At 33.5% G+C, this 22384-nt stretch overlaps 1 pseudogene across 1 annotated transcript in view; it reads left to right on the top strand.

Moving 5' to 3' along the window:
• The window catches only part of LOC118201555 (uncharacterized), a 94040-nt pseudogene that overhangs the window by 2615 nt on the left and 69041 nt on the right, over positions 1-22384 (top strand). The window contains exon 2 of the transcript XR_015043393.1: positions 7635-7711. The product of XR_015043393.1 is annotated as an uncharacterized LOC118201555 (transcript). The remainder of the gene's footprint in view (positions 1-7634; positions 7712-22384) is intronic.

The raw sequence follows: 22384 nt of genomic DNA, 5'->3' as shown, positions 1-22384 counted from the left end.
ACAAATTTCTTGCCAAATATTTTTGGCAAGAAACTCCACGGTGTCATATTGCTATCTAAATTTTGTGTCTACATTTCAAATTTTAAGCCTAAAAATGTTTCCAAAAACGTGGTTTTTACAAATGCAAAATCCACATTTTGCCAAAACAAAAACAAAAAATTTAGATAGCAAAAATGTAAAGTTTCTAATCAAAAATATCTGTGTGCACAGTAATATGTTTTAACTTAAAAAAAAAAATTACGAATTGCACAATCTAGGCAGCGAAGGAATCTACGAACTATGCACACCTTGCTTTAATAAATTAACAACAATAAATTTCAAAGAATACCATGTATTTATAATAAGAAATAAACTTTACAAATTGCACAATCTAGGCATTGCTTACAAATCAATAAAATAAACTAAAATAACAAAAATGAATTACAGACAATTCAAAAAACAACAATAACAACAAAATTTCATAGTAAAAAAAAAAAAAAAAAACCATTAACATAACATTCTACAAAATAAAAACAATAAAATAAAATGCACTTGCCATAATGAATGCTTCTTCAGATAGCAGAATGTAGCTTTACCATGGCGTCATGTATTCTCTATGGTATTTATATGACAGCCAGACTCTATCCACAAATTTGATACTATGATTCACAAATGATCAAAACCTTCTTTTGCTTTGAACACAATCTAAAATACGCAACTGAAATCTTGCCATAGGTAATTTCAAAACATGCACGACACGAACCAATGACCAAATAAAACTGCTGTAACAAAAGAGGAAGTTTCAACATCAAAAGGGTTGCCATACAAACAACATCATCCCCAAAATCGGCGCACAACACGCAGACGCACCAAAAACCAGCGCAGAATGCATATCGCCACATTTGGTGATCTTAAGGTGTATATAAGAGTAGAGCCATTAGTTCTAAAAGTAATCATATAAAGACAAAAATTCTGAAAATAAATCTAATTATTTTCAGATTAAATTACAATTCACTTTAGATTACAAAAGTAAAGTAGGCGTACTAATGAAAATGTTCAATATTTACATAAATTACACAGAAAATAAATTTCACGTTGGTAAATTTGAAAACAATGTTCCAGGCAAAGTCATACTTTATATTCTTTGTGCCAAATTTGCGTTTCTTTGTAAGTTTTTGCGTCAGTTGCAGTTTTTGGAGCAACAAACAGCACATTGTCTGGGAAGCCAGACAATGTTAGGGGATTAGGAATTATGTGGCATGTAAAATGATGAGCTATCAATCTCAAAGATTTGAGAGCAGAATTAGGTCCTTCAGGTTTATGACATGTATCCATGCAAATACAGAAATTCAGGCAATGATAATGCCATCCATTGACCAAAACCTAATTGAAAGTCTAAATATTGTAGAAAATGCATTATTGAGAATTAAATGCAGATGGGAGATGCACTTTTAAATAGATTGGTATACTGTGTACCGATGAAAATCGCAGGCTAAGTCAATTTTGTTACTTTCATATTGCTCATGCAAATCGTGGTATAAACAAGGAGTGGTCAAACTTTATTACTATGATAGGAGCCGCATGGTAAATTAACGTGAAACCTTGAGAGCGGCAACTGGATTTTCCAAGAGTCACAAATTCATGTATCCTAATGATAAATACAGGCATAAATAAGGAGAGGGATATCTAGCAGTTCAGAAATGCTACATAATCCTTGAAGAATGTAGAGATCTAATGTTAAATTTAATGATGCCGAGCCAGATTTAATGATAGCGCCATCAGATCTTCCATTCAGTTTTAATAAAGCATTCCTTATAGGATGTTCTATATTAATTTATTAAAGGTGAGAGAAGTTGCATATATTTGTGTTATTTAAAGCTAAAGGTCTGAGACAAAACTTTTCTAGAAAACGACAGTTTAAAGTGATAATTCTTTGAAATGTAGTCTGTACGCATATGGGGTCACTTAAAGAAAGGAAAGATGATGTTCAAAATGAAATGTTTATGGGGCTAAAATCCAGCAGAACTTTACAATCCATTGTAAGAAATTTTTAATGATCAGGGAATGGATAATAGTATAACATTCCTTTTGTCTGTTAAGCTTTCGTGATACAGGCATACAAGATGATCAAATATTAAGAAGATAAAAAATATCAACTGATTAAAGAATTATAGTGCATGCACCAGAACCGGGAAAACCGGTTCTGCTGCACTGAACTACAGAATAAAGAGGTGAAAAATGTTCGAAGTATAGGGTGGCAGAAAGCATAACACCGGCTCTAACTGAATATAATATTTGTGGAGAGCTAAAAAGATAATGTTGTCAAGTAACATATGAGGAAAAATCATGAGAGAAAGCAATTTCACTATGATCAGTATCTTGACAGATGGTGTTAGGAAAAAGAAATTTGTTTTTTGGCCTCTCATTGCATGATGCAACATTATTGAAACAAAAGTTTGATGATAAATGTGAAAGCTTTATATCTCGAATAATGGCAGTTGACAAAATATAAATTAAAAATTTTGACCAGAATTAAAATCGGTGTCAGTCCAGTGAAGTCCATTCTGTCTGTGACCCCGAAAATTTCACCATGCTCAACCACTGGTTACGTAAATGATGAATTTTGCTAGGATTATCAAATCTTTATTGTAAAATGGGAAAAAAATGTTTTTCAGGTATAAAGAGTGTAACTGCAGCATTTTAGTGTGGGTAAAATTATGAAAATGAAAAAGAAAATTGCATAAAAATGAACAATATGCATAAGAAATGCATGCATGGGGAAGTAACTTGTGAAATGACTAACTATAAAATCCACATATTTCAAGTTTTTCTCCAAATTAAAACAGCTACCACATGGACAGCGATTTCCCTCCATGAAGGAGGTTCTTTCAGTAGTTATCCTAGCTATTCAAAGATTGAATAAAACTAATATCTCAGGAGGAATAGCAAATCTTCCAAGACAATGGATCACGACTGTTATTGTAAAGAAAAGTATTTACAAAGAACATAAGCAGGAAGAATCTGAAATAAAATTAACCAGAGGAAAAGCGTTCGAGAGCATTAATTTTAAATTGCCCTCATATAAGTATATTATGTGCTATCCTGATGTCCATTATCTGCTCTGAAGGTAACATGACTGTGATAGTAATGAACAGAAATAGAATTATTTGCAATTCTGCTTCTTATTCTGACGATAAACTTACGGCAGAAAGCTTGGAATCTATTAAATTGTTACATGCATAATATACTTTAAGAAAGCAAATTAGTAATTAATAAAAAAAAAGGTCATTGTATTATTATTATTATTATTATTATTATTTTTCAAATTGCAGTTATGTGTTGAAAATTAAACTACTGTTTATTGAGAGCAAGTCTCATTTAAAGTGCCAAAGAACCACAAGGTTTCGAGCTGCAGGTAAGATGTGGGAGAGGCGCATGCAGCTTGCAAGTCTTAGTTTGGCCATTCCTGTTATAAACAGTTAGGATTAATGCACTGATGCATTCATCAGAACTGAACAATACCCATTGTTATTTAGCTGTCACAATATCAAGAACATTGCCAAGGAGGCAATTGGATGATGTGCTTTAGAAAAGGGAAATTCTATTAGTGTTGACAGCAAGAGAAAGATCTCCCGCCTCTTTTTTCCTGTCACCAAACCTCTTAAGAAGAATTTTGAGCTCGCAGTATTTTATAGAGCCATTCAGACTGTGGTTTATCTGAACTAACGGAGTCATCTGACATAGTCAACCCATCTCCAAAACCAATTTTTCCCCATAGGGCAGCGAGTTGAAAACTCTGAACTGTAGGTATAGCGAAGCTAATTGACACATTGAACTGACTCTGCTAGCTCAGATAAGCTCCAACGTGAATGGCTCTAAAGTGTACACATGCCACACAATCAGAGAGCAACATATAAACTTGGATTCGATTCCGGTTTGAATGATTTCGAATCTATTTATTGAAGAAACATGAAAAACTATGAAATAATTTCTTTAAAAGCTGAGAGTAAGACATAGTAGACTGATATGCACATAGCATCCCCCCTCCCTGTTTTCCATTTCTTCAGACATATTTGGAAGTATGACTATAGCTCTCTCTCTCGTAGGAATCTCATTTTTTAACCCCTTAATTTTTATGCCTGTAATGATTTGCCCGTACAGAGCGCAGGCAAGCTGATTTCTCTGTCGTTTTCACTATTTTGGCTGTATTTTTTCTATTTTTAATGCCAAATTAGTCATATAGATGGTGGTAGTTGTCCACAAAATGTTAGTTTGCGAAGTGTATTCTGTTTGGTCTGAAAGCACGGGCTTTTTCATAAGCTTTGCATTACACCATGGGTTTTTGTCTTTGTGTGTTTAGCTTTAATATGTATTTTACACAAGTATTGTAACCTATCTTTATCATAAAATAGTGGATGATTCAGAAGGTATGGAGCCAATTTTTTGTGATTTGGAAGCAGAATCTGAAATATCTGCAAATGAGTCTGAAAGTAGTGAAAGTTTTCTATATGACTGCGACACTAGTGTCTGATAGTAGTACAGATGGTCTCAGCCAAGCAAGCAATATTTTAAAATTAATTCTAATAATTCACCCTATCCACCTCCTAGATTTGCTTTCATTGGAAATCCAAAAATTTACTTGAATATTGATATAGCTAATGGTAAACTTCAGTTTTATGAAGCTTTCATGGATGATTATTTGCTAGACCTGATTGTTTTGGAAGCAAATAGATATGCTGAGCAGTGCATGCAAAATAGTGTATTTAGTAGACATTCTAGAAGAAAAAAATGGGAACTAACATCGAAAGATGAAATACTGCTATTTTTTGCTTTGATTATTCTGCAAGGTATTATAAAAAAGCCAGTAGTCGAGCAATATTGGAGCAAAAGGCATTCTACATCTACACTGTTTTTCCCAAAGTAATGTCATATTGTCGTTTCCAGTTAATTCATAGTTATTTACATTTTTCAGATAATGAAAAATTTGGTATTAATTCTCATGAGTGCCCAAAATTAGTTAAAAGACATAGTCAGTCTAAAGTCAGGTGCTAAAACATTTGAAAACTAGATTCCAAGAAGTCGTTACCCCTGAACGAGATGTCACCATAGACTTAGAGACACCATAGAGTCTTATGTTATTCAGAAGAAGACTAAGTTGGAAACAGTATATCTCACTAAAACAACTGTGGTTTGGAATAAAAATGTACATACTTTGTAAATCAAAGACTGGATATGTATGGTCTATGTTAATTTACACAGGAAAAGGAACTGTATTTGATGACAGTAACAAATATTTGAGCAAATTGTTGTAGGTTGTAATGACACTAATGCAACCACTTTTACATAAAGGATACTGTCTAACAACAGATAACTTTTATTCATCGCCTGAAATAGCAGATGTCCTCATTAGTTGCTGCACAGATATGTATGAAACATTAAAACTTCAGAGAAAGGAAGTTCCTAAAGCACTGTTGAATGAAAAACTTCAAAAATTGCAAATAGTCACTCAGCAGAGCGGAAAAGTGTGCATTATGAAATAAATGGAAATGGAGCCGTGTCTCTTATATCTATAGTACGTAATCCAGAAATGGTTCAAGTACCCATGTACAAGAATGATATAAAATGAAAACCAAGGGTAGTTATAGAGTACAGCAACACAATAGGTAGTGTAGATCAAATGGACCAGAACCTAAATACTTATCCTATGATAAAAAAAAGGTTCAAAAATACTATAAAAATACTTTTTCATCTTCTAGACATCATTTATGGAACGCTTATGTGTTGTACAAGAAGCATGGCGATAAAGATACAAATTTACAGTTTTGATTAGATATTATCGACCGCCTAGTTGAAAGCTATGAAGCAATAGAAGAAAGAAAAGGTCGATCTGGAAATTTATCAATTCCACTAAGACTGAGAGACAGAGAGACATTTTTCAAAGGTAATTCTACCTACAGGGAAAAAAAAAACTAAGACCTGCAAGACAGTGCTATGTGTGTTCACTGAAAAAAAATGACAACAGCAAGAGAATTAGAAAAGAGATTAGGTATTTTTGTCCGGACTGTGATGTTAGACTATGCCTCTTGCCTTGTTTCAAGATGTATCACACTAAATCAGATCTTTAAAAAACAGCGTAAGTAAATGTAGTTGTAGTATTTGTAATTGAAAATGATTATATAGTAATTGTAATCGGAAATAATTGCGTAGTAATTGTATTTTTTATATATGCGCAACTGTAAGTTTAACTTCCCTGTGAGGCAACAATGAGAGAGAAAAGACAACTTCCAGGGAAAACATTTTTATTGTATATCCTGTAAAAAAGTTGTTATAAATGCTTAAAATAATTATAAATATTACTTTTAATAACATTTTCTAGCTTACAAATGTAAAATGAACAACGATATGCAATAAAAAAATGTGACATTATTTGGTTCGAATTCATGAAAAAAATGAAACTGTTAAGAGGTTAAGCATAGTGGGGGACCACATATTGCAGTTTTTGTCATCTTTGAAGTCTTGGATTTCCTTTCTATATGCATAGAAAGAGCATAATGTGGTCCTCTTAAAAGCGTCATGCACCTCTTTTTTTCCTTCTTATTTTAAAATTTTAGTTCTGAGGTTGTGTGACTGGTTTTCTGATTGTGTTTTAGTAGAAACAATTTGCTGTGTACATAGGGAAAGCAACAGCCCCAAAATGTGGAAATGTGCATGTATGGAAAAATAAAATTGTAAAAAAAATAGGTAACAGTGGGTGCATGGTTGAAATCAATGTAAAGAAATTCAAACAAATGTTTTTCTCCAAAATTGAATACCAGTTCACAAATGTTCTCCCAAGTCAGACTTTGTGATAAACGTTACCCCTACTAGAAAAATCACAAACAAGCAACTTTGGAGAACATTCATGAATTTTGTTGGGGACTAATTTTTCACCAAGTCAATGCTTTAAATACAACAGTCATTTTCATAGTTGCGGCATATTAAAAAATCTGTACGTGAGCAAACAGTCAAAATAAAGAAGCATCAGTAATAAAATAAATTTTTTGAGAAATCCTTCCTTTTTCACTCTTTTTCCCATGTACTCAGCAATCTGATTCTGCTTAAAAATGCACTAGAATTGCAAAAATTCAGCATCCATACAACTTTGGCAATGCACAACATCCAAAATAGGCATGCATTATGTGCATACCTGGGCTGTCACATAAATACCTTTTGGCAATGTAATGGGTTTCCACATAACTATTTTAGCGACACATTGCTTTGCCCTAAGAATACTTTTTCGTTATTTAATCAGCAGGGTTGTGGATAGTTAGAAAGTATCAAAAAGTCATTACTTATTTGAAAAAGGAGCTCAAAATCTTGGAAGAAAATTTCCTGTATTGACAATCATGTTCTTGCCTAGCTACTAAGAGGTGAAATAAGCAGATCACCACATTTGGCACTTGGCGTGTAATTTTTGCCTGTTAATTAGAAAGTTTTGCAAAGTTTGCAATTAGTTGTCTCAAAAATGTGTATTTTTAAAACATAGGATCTTCAGTTGAGATTTAGTTGTCTTATTGCTCTATGTCGGTAGATTTTTTGTGATGAAAATTCTTTATTCTGATAAAATAGTAAATAATTTATTTAGTATGTATTTTTCTTTTGCAAATATTTATTAGATGCTCGATGAAAATACTCAGCTGATTCAGGCTATTGTGGATTATCAAAATAAAGGAAAAGCTGTTGAATGTCATCAGTGAGTATTTTGCCTTGTAATTTTTGAGTTCTATTGTCTTTTATAATTTTCCTTTTCTGATTTGATCTATTTTATGGGAACTAAAATCTGTTTATTTCAATCTAATCTAATTTAGCTGCCATATTTTTAATGAATTATTTTTATTACATATTTTCTTGGAAATGAATTTGGTATTGAATTCCCATCAAAAAGGAATTTGCTGAAAAATTGTTATCATATCTTCTTGAAATACACATTAAGTATGTTCTATACGTTTTGAGATCTATACATAATAATGCAATGCAGATTAAACTCTTCATTGTTTTAGGTACCAAAAGCCAAATTTTTAATTGTGTAAATAAATATGCATATTTTTTATTTAAAAAAGAAAAAGGGGGCTAGATTTTGGACAATATGAGCAGATTATGTTAAATTATCTTAAGCAAAAGCATAATTGTTCTTTAAATATGATTTCTTAAGGTGCAAAATAAATTAAGAAATTTTTTACCTTGACCTTTTCATGTGGGCTGTAGAGTCTAAATTTTTATATATTAAAACCATTTAATCTTCTATACAGTTAGAAAAGAATAAAAAACAAAACAGCAGGATCATTTCCTCTGCCGTGTGTTAAATAGCAAATTCTAGTCTCCGTATTTAATTTATTTTTAACCTTATTTAATATGGTGGATATGTGAGACTTAATATCCCACAAAGAAATCTGCCCAAAGTGTAAATGAAATAGAACATGAAACAAAAATTTATAGATTTTTCTAAGTTTTTGTTAGTATATGTGTCCTTAAAGATAGTAGAAATATTTAAACAAACTGAAATATATTCTGAATAAATTCAGGTGTGTATGATACAGTACTTGTTGGTTGTTCCACCTTGACAGGAAATGGATATTGATGTATTTCAGCCTTTTGCCAAGAAATACACAATTACTTATAAACACACCTAGTTTGTTCAGGTATCTACAGTGTACAGTTTATTTATTGTATATGTACAGAAGCAACTTTATTTGTATTTCTCATTTTATTCAATACAATTTTGTAAACAGTTTTTTGAAATAAACAACATACAAAAACTTGAAATTACAACAGCTTGCAAAACAAGTTGTAGAACATCTTGAATACATGTAGCATATAGAAATATATCTAAAAGGCCACTTCTTGGTGGTCACAATATGGTTTCTTTTTCATCATACAATTGTATCAAATTCAAAAAGAAACATGTTGGTGTAAAATTTTAAATTAAATGAAACAGCAACCTTATTTGGACATAAAAAAAAAAAAAAAAAAAAGCACTTTCTGATAATCTGCACTTTTAAAAAGTCGTGAAAATTAGCAACTAATTTTTCACCAAGCTAACATACAGAAGGAAAAGCCATTTTCAAAATAGTGCTGCATTGAGAATTACATTAAAGAGCAAAGAGTTACTAAAATTTAAAAAGCAAGAAACATTGGTAATAAAATATGTAGCCTTTTAACCGCTTGCCTGATTATCCCGAGTTATCTTGGGTTCGTATATATTGCAGTTAATTATTATCCCGAGAAAACTCGGGTGAAGCAGAATTTGTTAGTATGATTTCTTTTATTACGGTTTTACTCGGTCTGGAGGAAATGAAAGGAAATATTCAGCTTTGATTGGCAGTTTGCCAAATTTTGTTGGTTGCACGGTTCTTTTGGAGGGATTGGTTGCGTGTTTCAATATTGTATAGTATACGTTGGCTTGTGGATTAGTAATGTATAAAGAAGGATGCATGTGTTGGGAAAAAAATAAAATAATGTTGATGATGCAAGATAGCGAAAGCGATGATTTTTCAGATAGTGAATATGAAGAGGTGGGGGGGGGGATCAAATCCAACGAGACAGTGTACTCTGTGCTCCTGTGAAAGAGATTCCAGCGGTAAGCCAGTAAGAAAAGAGACCAGATACCAGTGTAGAACATCAGGTATCACTCTGTGTTGTCCCTTGTTTCAAAAACAATCATACAAAGATTAATATTTAACTATTTTTGTTTGCCCGAGATAACTCGGGATAGTAAACTAATATTAAAATAAATGCTTTTACACCTTCAAAAAATTAAAAATTCAACTTAAAACATACATATTTTGATTTGTTTCGTTTTGTTGTATTTAATAATAAAATAAAAAAAATGTGATGATTTTTTGCAATTTAAAAAAAAAAAAATTGTTAGGGAAGCGGTTAAGAAATCCCTTTTTTTGTGTGTTGTTTTTCTTCTTATATGTAGAGAAATTTGTTTTCGCATTAAAAAAATCAGAGAATTTCAGAAATTTACATCATGCAACATTCACATTGTGCACCAGCCAAAACAGACATGTGTTATGCACATACCTGGGTTGCCACACATAAGTTTTCTGGAAATTGGAATGGCACATAACTATTTGAGCAAAATATTGTTTTGTCTTGTGAATACTTTTTCATGACTTTATGTGAATTACCACAAATACTTTTTGTGAATTACCTTAAATATACTACTCATGCAAGTGCTCTTGGCGGAAAAAAATGCAGTACTATGTTTTTCAGTGGACTATTTGACTGCTAACTTTTGATCTGGACATATGATTTGTCATACCAAATACATGCCATACAAAAACATATTGTACAGGCAGCTAGTAAAAAATAAATGTAATTGCTAATAACAGGTATATAATAAGTATTTTCCTCACTAAAAGACTAAAGTAAACGTCTCAAAAATACATTTTTGGGGGGGGGGTACTTATCTACCATTCCCAATAGAGTCGTTGATGACCAAGAGGTTGATATCCGAATACACCGTCAATTCATTTACGTAATTTAAATCACTTTGATTATTAAAAGTTGATAAATAATATTGATAATTAATTGTTTATTGATATAAAGTTAAGCAAAGTTTTATTTAAACACATGACTACAGTGAGTTTCAGAATTTAAGTGTTCCTAGAGAAATATCCCAAAATAAAAGTTGTTACTTAGCCAACATTATTGATTTCCTCTCTTCGTGCGTACTAGAAGCAGGCTTTGTCAAATCAATAATTTAATATGGAAAAGGAAAAGCAGGTTGAATGTTTTTGAAAGAGGTGCTTTAACCCTTTCTGGCACGCAACCTTTTAAAGATGAAATTTTGATAAAAAAAAAGGTAGGCAGTTTAATTAGGCCTAGAGGAGTACACAAGTAAAATTTTGTAAAGTTAGCACTTATCGTTTTAATTCTGTGGGTGTGCCTGCTTCAGGCCACTGATTAAATAGAGCTTCGAAAAGAGTTCTGAAACAAGCATTGATGGGAAGAGCGTAAATGAGTAAGAGATTTTGCCTATGATTAAAAAAACACTAGATTCTGTATACCATAGCAGATTTAGCATTACCCAGTATGTGCCATGGGGAGATCTGCTACTCTACCATCCCCTAAAAAGCTCATTTTTGGTTATATAATGATTAAATGTTAAATGCTTATGAATGAAAAAAAAGTAACATGGGTATATAATATTTACATTACTTACATTTCATATTTACACTGTAGTCTATTTTTTTCATCGTGGTACTTTTCGAAGAAAGTGACACCACCTTTGAAAAAAGCACAACCCAATACTGTATGTTTTGCATGTGTGCTGCGATACGTATCAGATTCACTATCTTAAAGCAATTAGAAATGGTCAGCCTTCTCTGATCCATTCAGAAAATAATTAAAAATCTGAAAAAAGAATAAACTAATAATTATATCTACAATTTGAAATTATAAACTATAAAATAAAAATATAAATGTCTACAACTCCAAAACTGTTAAACGTAGCACTAAGAAAACTTCTTTGAACCAAGCGAAGCGAAAGAGAACTGCTCTAGTGAAAAACCAAACAGCTAACTGATAAAATTATCCTTGACATTCAGAAAGTCACCCCAACAATTTCTTAGTTGATAACCAAACCTCCTGCCCAAAAAATAAAAGGGGGAAGAGAAGAAAGAGAAAATGAAATACAGATGGGGACCCACCTTTCTATGTTAATCAGCTGACCGATGAGCTGCAGAGGAACAAAGATACAGCTGCCTCTCAGTGACCTAGACTCGTAGTGAGCACAGTCTGGGAACACCTCGGTTCGCCATTCAATTTTAGGCAAGATTTCAAGGTAAAAATTTAAAACTAATATAGAATAAGGAGATTAGGATATAGCCAAAAAAAAATAACATAGAAATTTCCTTTTAAACAATTCCTTTTATACCCTAAAAAGATCTGGAAGATTTCTTTGAAAAATGAGGGTCTTAAAAGACTAAACATGGCCAAAATATATGGACTGGTTTGTGTTGAGCTGCTATCTACTATAAATAAAGAAGGTTCAGGATTAAACATGCCAACGTGAACTGTTTGTGCAGTCGATATTTGTGGTGGAAGAAACTTTCGTTAAAACGTAACCTATAGTAACCTTCAAATCCTTTTTCATTCAATTTTTCTGTGCGTACAGAAGGAAATTTTTAGGTGCTGCAAAGGATTGAGCATTTAGCATTTGTATGCCTAATGTTCAAAATAATGCTTTGACAAATCAAGTACAGCAATGATGAGAGGAACATTATTAAATCAAACTTTTGTGCTATTATAATCCGTGATTTTCGTGGCTATCATCTTAATTATCGTTGCCATGACATATGGTAGATGGCCATAAATTATGCCAAGCATTTTTTAAAGTATCTGGAAACACAGCCTTCCACGATCTTGTGATGCTACACACAGCAGATTTTATGCTAAAATATTTATTATTCAAGAAATTGAACATGGATTGTAAAAATGCTACTCTATATTTGTATTTCAGTGCGCGAATTCTGATAGCTACAGGCTGAATGATGGATGTACAGTTTGGAGAAAGAATAATACGAATACATTATATTTCATTAAAACTTTAAGTCAGTACAATTTTTGTGTCATCAGGTAAACCAACCAAATTGAAATGTTGTCGAGTGTTGGGTATAAAATGATTTTCACTCATCTCCATGCAACTTTAATCACTGAAGATATTGTTGCGTGCGTACGGGTTCGTTATGAAATGAATGCACAAGTCCGATGAAAAATGAACAAAAATTTATTATTATCACAACAGAAATGCTTAAATTTTCTCAAATTATCATGCAGTATCACAATATCTCACAGTAGTTATCTTTTAATTTTTCTATTGTACATTTAATTTAATCAAATGTACAATAGAACGTAATTCAAAACAGCTAAAGAACGCTAATCCGCGAATTCGCTATAATCAACAACGGCAGTTTTCTAAACAACAACAAACTAAGCAGCTACTACAAACTGAGATGTTTTCCTCCTTTTATAAGATTTTAAAATCACGCGCTAGAATTTTCCAGTACTTTCTCGAAATCAAAAAGAGATATTTATTTATTTAATGCACGCGCTCTTGTATTTTCAATTTTCCGGCTTAGCTTTCTTTTAATATTCGTCACGCGCTGCACTGCGCGAGCAATAAAACCATTTAATTTATAATTGAACTAACATTAGCTTTTTAAATACCAAATTCGTAACACTGCCCCCTTCCCAAGGACTGCACGTCCCGGGCAGTACAATCCCTGGACAGGAAGCTAAACTTACAACTGTGGCATAAATGCATTAATAAGCATTACATTACAATAATAAACAACATGAACAATAAATGCAATAAATAAAACAAATCAAATGCTATCAAATACATTTCAAATACAAATCAAATACTAAATGCAAATCAAATACTAAATACAAATCAAATCAAATATACATTTAAAAACAAAAAGGACCATGGTCTTATATTATTTACAGTTATTTACATTACGTTCTATGGCCATAGTAATAAGCTAACCTGTCGTAAGAGTTCGAAGACTCACGGATCCGAACCACGACGTCATTCGTGTTCAGCACTGTATATGGACCATCCGAAGGTGATTGTAATTTAGGACTCAGTCCTTTTCGTTGAATCGGGTTCCACAACCACACCTTGTCTCCTTTGTTGGATCTATGTCTAGTAGCTCTTGTGTCGCATCTGGTCTTCATTTTCTCCGTCGCCAAGTTGACTCGCTTTCGTGCAGAACGATGCATCCTCTCAAACCGGGCCTGGGCATCTTGGATGTGTTCCTCAGGCGATGAAGGCGCATCCATAGGGCGACTAAACAGGCGGTCACAAGGCAGACGAAGGTCTTGACCGAAGAGCTTCTGAGATGGAGAATAGCTGGTAGTCTTGCGTTTCTTTTCGACTCTGGTATGATTTCGGCAGCTTCCCGAGCTCGATCTTTCGGACAAGGCGTCGACATTTTCAGGCGAGGATCCCTTTTGAGGATGGATAGTCATGCCATCAGATGCTGAAAGCAGCTTATTGTTTTTGAAATCTAAGGAAAAATTGTATTTCCTTAAAAAGTCCAATCCGAGTATGCATGGATCTGTAATATCCGCCACATATGCCGTGTGATGGTAGGCGGCACTTCCATACGTGATTTTCAGGTTTAACTTCCCAGCTATGTCAATCTTATCACCAGACGCAGTCTGAAGGACACAGGATGGCATCCAAATAAGTTTAAACTGTTCAGCTAAATCTTTCCTAATGATGGTAACATTAGCTCCTGTGTCAATGATCATATTGCAAGGAACTCCATCGATATTCCCATTAATGGACATTCCGTTACTGTTGCCATTCACTGTATAAATTTTAAGCGCTTTAAAACAAGGTTTTTCATTATCTGGCAACTTCCGTTCCTCAATATGGTCATTAATTTGTTTACTGCGTCGTTGCTGGGAAATGGTCTTATTTTCCGTACCTTGGGGTGTTCTGCAGTTTCTTCGTATGTGGCCTTCAACTCCGCAGTTCCAGCACTTTCTTTTCACTTCTGTTCCGTCTGAAGCCACTGACTTGTCTGGTTAAATCACCTGCTTTATATTCCGTACCCTGGGGTGTTCTGCAATTCCGTCTTAGGTGACCTTCACTACCACATCTCCAACACCTTAGAGCCACTTTGTTCTCACTGCTACTCCGTATCAAAGCATCAACTTGTCTGGATAAATCATCTAAACGAGCCATCAATTGGTCCCCTGGGTCGTGGACTCGCACAGCTCTGACTGGGTAGCGATCTCTAAGAGTTGCTTGCTGGGCTGCCTCCAATTTCACGGCGTACAACAGAGCGCTTTTTACATCCTTTACATCTGCCATTCGAAGAGCCTTCTGTATTTCAGGGTCTCGGATGCCGTCGATAAAGTATTGCAAGGACAGGATTTCCCTTGTTTCTGTCGGGCATTCCGAAAAGGTGAGATGGGACAGCCTTTCAACATCCGTGCCGAGTTCCTGGAGTGATTCGGTGGGCTTCTGTTGACGGGATTTTAATTGAAGCCTGCTGTAGTCTTTTAAACATTTCTCGCCAAAGCGCAGCTCTAATGCGCCGGATAGAGCTTCGAAATCTAGCCTTTGGTTTTCGGGAAGCGTCTGCAGGATATCCGCTGCGTCTGCTCTCAGAGAAGCGGCGAGATGACAGGCCTTAGCTTGAAAATCCCATCCATTCGCATCCGCAACGATAGAAAATTGTGTCCTATGCACCTGCCAGGAGGTCTTCCCATCATATGTAGGTAGTTTCAGAATGGAACGAGCAGGCATCGATAAAAATTTGAAACCTTCAGAATTGTTTCCTACCGTCGCTATGCACTTCTTTAGGCTGCCAACTTCTTTGGCGACGGCAGCAGAAACCCTATCATCAATTTGTTGTTCGACGGCAGAAACTCTCTCTTCTATATGTTCTTTTACAGAAGAAATTCTTTCTTCTACTTGTTCTTTTACCGAAGAAACTCTTTCTTCTATTTGTCCAACTTTAGTTTCAACCGCGTCTATTCTGCCTTCCATAGCCTCAAATTTATTTTCTATTACGCAGGTAATTTCTCTTTTCATTTCGTCCTGACCAGCTTTCATCTCATCTTTAAGAGATTTCATCTCTTCCTTAACGGATTCCTGGCCCAATTTCATTTCTTCCTTAAATGCAACAAAGGCTGATATCAGCTGTCTTAACTGCTCTTCCATCGCTCTTCTGATTGGCATTCAAACCCCACTCCTGACACCAAAAATTGTTGCGTGCGTATGGGTTCGTTATGAAATGAATGCACAAGTCCGATGAAAAATGAACAAAAATTTATTATTATCACAACAGAAATGCTTAAATTTTCTCAAATTATCATGCAGTATCACAATATCTCACAGTAGTTATCTTTTAACTACTCAAATGTACAATCGAACGTAATTCAAAACAGCTAAAGAACGCTAATCCGCGAATTCGCTATAATCAACAATGGCAGTTTTCTAAACAACAACAAACTAAGCAACTACTACAAACTGAGATGTTTTCCTCCTTTTATAAGATTTTAAAATCACGCGCTAGAATTTTCCAGTACTTTCTCGAAATCAAAAAGAGATATTTATTTATTTAATGCACGCACTCTTGTATTTTCAATTTTCCGGCTTAGCTTTCTTTTAATATTCGTCACGCGCTGCACTGCGCGAGAAATAAAACCATTTAATTTATAATTGAACTAACATTAGCTTTTTAAATACCAAATTCGTAACAATATTAATTAAAAACTCAGAAAACATTAATTTTCGCCCTTACTTTTCCGAGCGGTTACAGTCTGGCATGCTGGAGATAAAAATCTGCTTTATTTCAACAATTCTTGCCACTACTTGCTTTCAAATTGTAGAGTTTGTTACTAAAAAATTTAGAAGTTTTACAAAATATGAAATAAAAATAGCATTGCCAGTCATTAAATATATTATTCCTGATTCCAAAAATTCATGGGGAATTTGAATTCCCAATTTTGACCAACAGAAATTTCTTGCAGATACCAACTTTTAGATATAAAGCAAAATACAGTACAAAGTCCGTAATCTGGATGTTCATTATCAGGAATGATCTATAATCCGGACTTCAAAACCACAAACTTTTTTTTATGCTTTACGCATGCGCGTTTAATGTATAATGGACGGTATAAGCTATGCTAAAATTATCTTTACTGATTCTAAGGCATTTCAGTTAATGTTGCAGATTGTGCTGTTCCTTAATCTTAATTAGATTCGGCTTATTATTTTTTGCAAACAGTTATAGCAATTTTATAAAAATTTAAGCTTGAACTTTCGATTTTATGTCAAAAAGAGTTTCCAATTCTGGAGCTGCCAAAGGATTTACAAAGCGAAAGCATGTTTCGATGTCCATCAAACAAAAAGTGGAATTGCTGCAAAAAATGGATAAAGGCATATTCATCTCAAAATTATACGAGGAGTATGACATTTATAAAGTCAACTGTGTATGATATAAGCAAAAAAAAAAAAAAAAAAAAAAAAAAAGGAACTTTTTGAATTTTTTGTGGATTCCAACACCCCACTTGCAATGAATAACAGAAAAAGGTTTTGTTATGCTAAAAGCGATGATCATAGCCAAGTGATGATTGAATGGGCCAGACAGTGTCGCTACGAGGGCATGCCATTGCCTACTTTTTGAACCAATGAAATATTTCATGAAGAAATGAACTTAAACACTGAGTGCACATACTCAACAGGTCGGTTAACCAAATTAAAAAATCGCAATGTTATAAGACAATTAAAAATTTCAGGTGAAAAAGCTTCAGCTGATACTGAAGTTGCTGAACAATTTGCAGATGAATTCATTGAACTCATTACTAGTGAAGAAATGTCTCCAGAACAAATTTACAACGCTGATGAAACTGGTCTTTTCTGGCAATATGTACCGCAAAATGCCTTGGCAACCTCTACAGAAAAGGCTCAAACTGATGTCAAAGATTCCAAAGCGAGATTAATAATTTTAGCGTAGGCAAATGCTGCAGGAATGCACAAGTGCAAACTTTTCGTAATCGGAAAATGTGTACGACCGTGAACATTTAAGGAGTAACGATTTTCCTCGTTATATATTGGGCAAATAAAAGAGCATGGATGACACAAGCGTTGATGAATGATTGGTTTGAAAATCAGTTTATACCTGAGGCTTGGAGACATTTAAATTTGGTTGGTTTACCTGATGACTCAAAAGTAGTCCTGATTGTAGACAACTGGTCGGTGCATACTTCACTTCAAGTTTTAGTGAAAGATAATGTATCCATATTATTCTTCCCTCCAAATTGTACGTCTATCATTCAGCCTATGGATATGGGAATAGTGCTCACGCTAAAATGCAAATATAAAGTAGCATTTTTAAAATCTATGTTAAATTTCTTGAACAATTGTAAGACTATTCAAGACTTTTTAAAATTTTTTAGCATAAAATCTGCTATGTGGAGCATCGCAAGATCGGGGGAGGGTGTGTCTCCAGATACGTTAAAAAATACTTGGCATAATTTATGGCCAGCTACCATATTTCGTGGTGAGGATGATGAAGATGATAGCCGCGAATTTGAAGGTTTTCAGACATCGCAAACTAAAGGTGAAATTTTCCAGTTATTGGATTTTGTAAAGAAATGTGGAGAAGCGGTAATAAATGAAGATGATATAACAGAAGTTTTTCATTGCAACAGCAATGCTCCAATCATCAATCAATTAATGGATGGCGAAATCTGTAGTACTGTTCTAGATCCAGAAAATACCGCTTCCGATAGTGAAGAAAGTGACAGAGAGGTTATTGAAAATGAAAAAATTTTGAGTGACAAGTTAGTCGGTATTCTCGACACAGCAATTACAGGATTTGAACGGTGGAACTTTGTAACTGAACAAGAAATTATGTCTGTTTATAGAATTAAAGAGAAAGTATTAGCACAAAAAACAAAGCAACTTAAACAGCTTATGTTGAAAGAAATGTTTAATAAAGTAAATGATTAAATATTGAGCTTTTTTTTTTTTTTTTTGTAAATTTTGATACCCTTCAGATCATTATTGCTCTTTATTTCATAATTTATGGTTTCATATTTTTAATTGTATAATTTCTGCATGCCATCTTACCAGATTTAAATTGATGATCTATAATCCGGAATCGTCGAAGTCCCGACGACTCCAGATTACGGACTTTGTACTGTATAAGTATAAATTTGAAATTTTTTCTTTGTGTTATTTTTATTTATATATTTTTAAAAATATCTAGGAAAAAGTTTTTAATTTAATTAGGAAATTTTTGTTTGAAAAAAAAAAAAAAGCCCTCCCCCCTTTTTTGTAATTAGTGCTAATCAACTACTTTCAGATTGAGCATTGGCCCATGTGATGCTGCTGTAAAGTATCATTTTTGTATGTCTTCTTGCATTGTAGCAATGTGCCATAAAATTCATGGAAATGAGAAAGATAGGAATATTGTACTTCATATATTTTCAAAGGACAGTTTGCTTTTGGTGAAAAAAATGGATACATGTATCGAAGACAGGATTCTATTAATATGAAGAACACTATAATTTGAAGTGAACATTTTCAGTGCAGTGATTGTGAGGATGATACGAAAAATCGCTTACTTGGATTGCCGCAAAAGAAACTGTTAAAATCTAATACTGTGTCAATAAAAGAAAAATAATGCAGAGTGCTCTACACAAATTATGTTTGAAGAAAATTCATTTTGAGGTTGATTACAAAAATGATGATAGGAATAATAACTGAGATCCGAATGAATGTTTTTAAAAAAGAACTCTCAAGTGACGATATAAATATTGCTGAATGCCCTAACTATAAAAACAATCAAGAATGCATTGATAATTTGTAAAAAATAAAGCTAGCTCATTTAAGCATAAAGCTAGCTAGCATTAAATAATATAAAAAATTAATATAAAAAATAAAGCTAGCATTTAAGGTAATTTGTAATCATATAGAACGCCAAAGAAATTTTGTATAAAAAAGATCTTTGTCCTTTGCCTGTCTTTTGAAAAATTAAGTAATTCTCTTTAGATACTGTGAGCAAAGTTGTTTTGTCAAACTTAAGACAACGATCTTATAATTATTTAGATACCGTATCAAATTGGAAGAGAAACACGGCAATGTAAAATTTATAATTAAATCAAAAAAGCAATCTTATATTAGATTAAATTTTGAATAGAACTATCGATTTCAAGAACAGTCAAACATAAGTTCCTCTTCTTTTAGTAACAGGAAAAAAAATTGACATATATATTCAAAACTATGCAAACTAAGGGTCCCCCCCCAACTTAACCCCTTAACTGGTTTGCTCGTACAGTGTACGGGCTACTGATCATTGGGCACATCTGGTTAGCCCGTACATTGTACGTGCATCGATATTTCCCCCTTTCTTATTTTGATTTGCCTGTATTTTTAATATATTGAAAGAGAGGCTTTAGTATTAAAAGATTTCAATAGATGGCGTAGCTTGTCCATAAAATCATTCTAACGAGTTTTTTCTTTTGTTACTGGAAGTCGAAAATATTTTGCATTATTGGTTCTTGAAAGTTTTGCTACACAGTTTTTTGGTTGTGAATTCAAAGCTCTTTAGTTATGGATGATACAATAGATGATGATACTCTATTGTTAGATGCTTCTGATGATTCGGATACAAATTCAGAACTGTCTTGTAATGTTCTGGATAATTCTTCAGATGTTTTGTGTAGTGAGATCAGCTCCAATGAAGACTTGACTTCTGCTAGAAATTTTATTGAAATTGATGTAGAAAACCTGCCTCTTCTGTGTCCCAGGTTCAATTTTACTGGTGTTCCAGCAGTAAATATACAAATTGATGATACTTCTGATGAACTACAATTTTATGAAGCATTTATTGATTCTTCTTTGATGAATAAAATTGTGGAAGAAACAAACAAGTATGCGACACAGTGCATCCAGTCAAGCACTGCAAAAAAATTCTCAAGAAGTAAATTTTGGGAACAAACAACTCAGGAAGAGATGCATATATTTTTTGCTCTGGTTATACTGCAAGGAATTATAAAGAAGCCTGTAGTTGATCAGTACTGGAGTAAGAGACATTCCACATACATGCCTTTTTTTCTCCAAATAATGACTCATCGTCGATTTCACCTTTTGCAACGATACTTACATTTTTCGGATAATTCAGCATTTGATGCACAAAGTCACGAATGCCCAAAATTAGTGAATTTGTGGCCAGTTTTGAAACATCTGAATGAGAAGTTTTGTTCGACGGTGACACCACAACGTGACGTAACTATAGATGAAAGCCTTATGCTTTTCAAAGGAAGATTAGGGTGGAAGCAGTATATTTCCCTAAAAAGAGCAAGATTTGAAATAAAATGCTTCATGCTGTGCGAATCGATTTCTGGTTATGTATGCTCTGTAATAATATACACAGGCAAAAACACGATTCTGAAACCAGAGTTTTCAAATCTATGTATTTCGTCACAAGTTGTTACGACAATGATGCATCTGTTACTGCATAAAGGATATTGTCTTACGACGGATAACTATTATTGGTCGCCAGAATTAGCTGATAAATTAATTTCGTGTCGAACGGATACATATGGCACCCTGAATCTAAAGAGAAAAGAAGTCCCAAAGGAAATGCAAAAGAAAAAACTAAAAAAAGGAGAAATCATTGCATTTCAGAGAGGAAAAGTTACTGTTATGAAGTGGATGGACAAAAAGAATATTTCATTTCTGTCTACTATTCATAATACTGCAAAGGTAGAAATACAGGTCCGCTCCGAAACGAAACAGAAACCAAAAATTGTTATGGATTATAATAACACAATGGGAGAAGTAGACCGCATGGACCAAAATTTGAGTCATTAGAAAGAAAGGGAAAAAATATTATAGAAAAAATTTTTTCCACATTTTTGATATTGTCGTATGGAACTCATATGTCGTATATTGTAAAAAAGGTGGAAAGAAAACTTAGTTACGGTTCAGACTTGATCTTGTTGACAGAATTATCGAGATGTACCATTCTGGGATGACTTGCAAATATGGACGACCTGGTTCTGAGCCTAATCCTTTAAGACTGACCGAGATACACTTAATAGAAGTTATTGCTCCAAGAGAGAAAAAACTTAGACCTACCAGACAATGCGTTGTATGCTGTTCCAGGAGGAATGAAAGTGGAAAGAGAATCCGAAAGGAAACACGGTATTTCTGTCCTGATTGTGATGTAGGACTTTGTCTGACACCGTGTTTTAAATTGTATCACATAAAAAAAGACTAGTCAACAATGGTATTGGAAGTATGAATTTTTAACGTATGGTAAGTTTTCTTTTAGATTCGCAGTTCGTGAGATCTGTATAATAGGCTTCACTGCATAAACTCCGTGATTACAAAAAGCCAACATGTAGGGGCATTTGTGTTACAAAGTTATAAAATAAAAAAATGCTTAAATTCATTATTTATCAAAATTTTTAAAAAAATTCTTTCATTTTCCTTTTATTCTAAGTTAGGCCTTTAATTATATGCAATAAAAAAATATGCTTTTTTTTGGAACATTTATGGAAAAAAATTGACCAGTTAAGGGGTTAAAAAGCTCTTATTACAGTTAGTAGAAAGAGTAATAGAATTCTCCCACTCAGTATGCAGATGAAGAAAAGATAATGAATGCCACAGTTTTTTGTTTTTTCTTCATGATTTAATAGTAAATGCCAGGGGGATGGAACCTACAACTATTAAAAACTGTAATGTATTTTTATCTATTTTATTTCTTTGCTACGAATTGTGTCTTTGCAGTCAGTGTCAACATTGCTACATCATCACTCCTCACTTCCTGTTTCAGAGGGAAAAGTTTTCTATAGCCCTTCTTTTCTAAGTGCTGAGCAG

The sequence above is a fragment of the Stegodyphus dumicola genome, chromosome 10 (assembly GCF_044657685.1).
Source record: "Stegodyphus dumicola isolate Sdum_Otavi_A_Nest chromosome 10, ASM4465768v1".
Classification (NCBI taxonomy): Eukaryota; Metazoa; Arthropoda; class Arachnida; order Araneae; family Eresidae; genus Stegodyphus; species Stegodyphus dumicola.
This window is presented reverse-complemented; position numbering and strand designations above follow the sequence as displayed.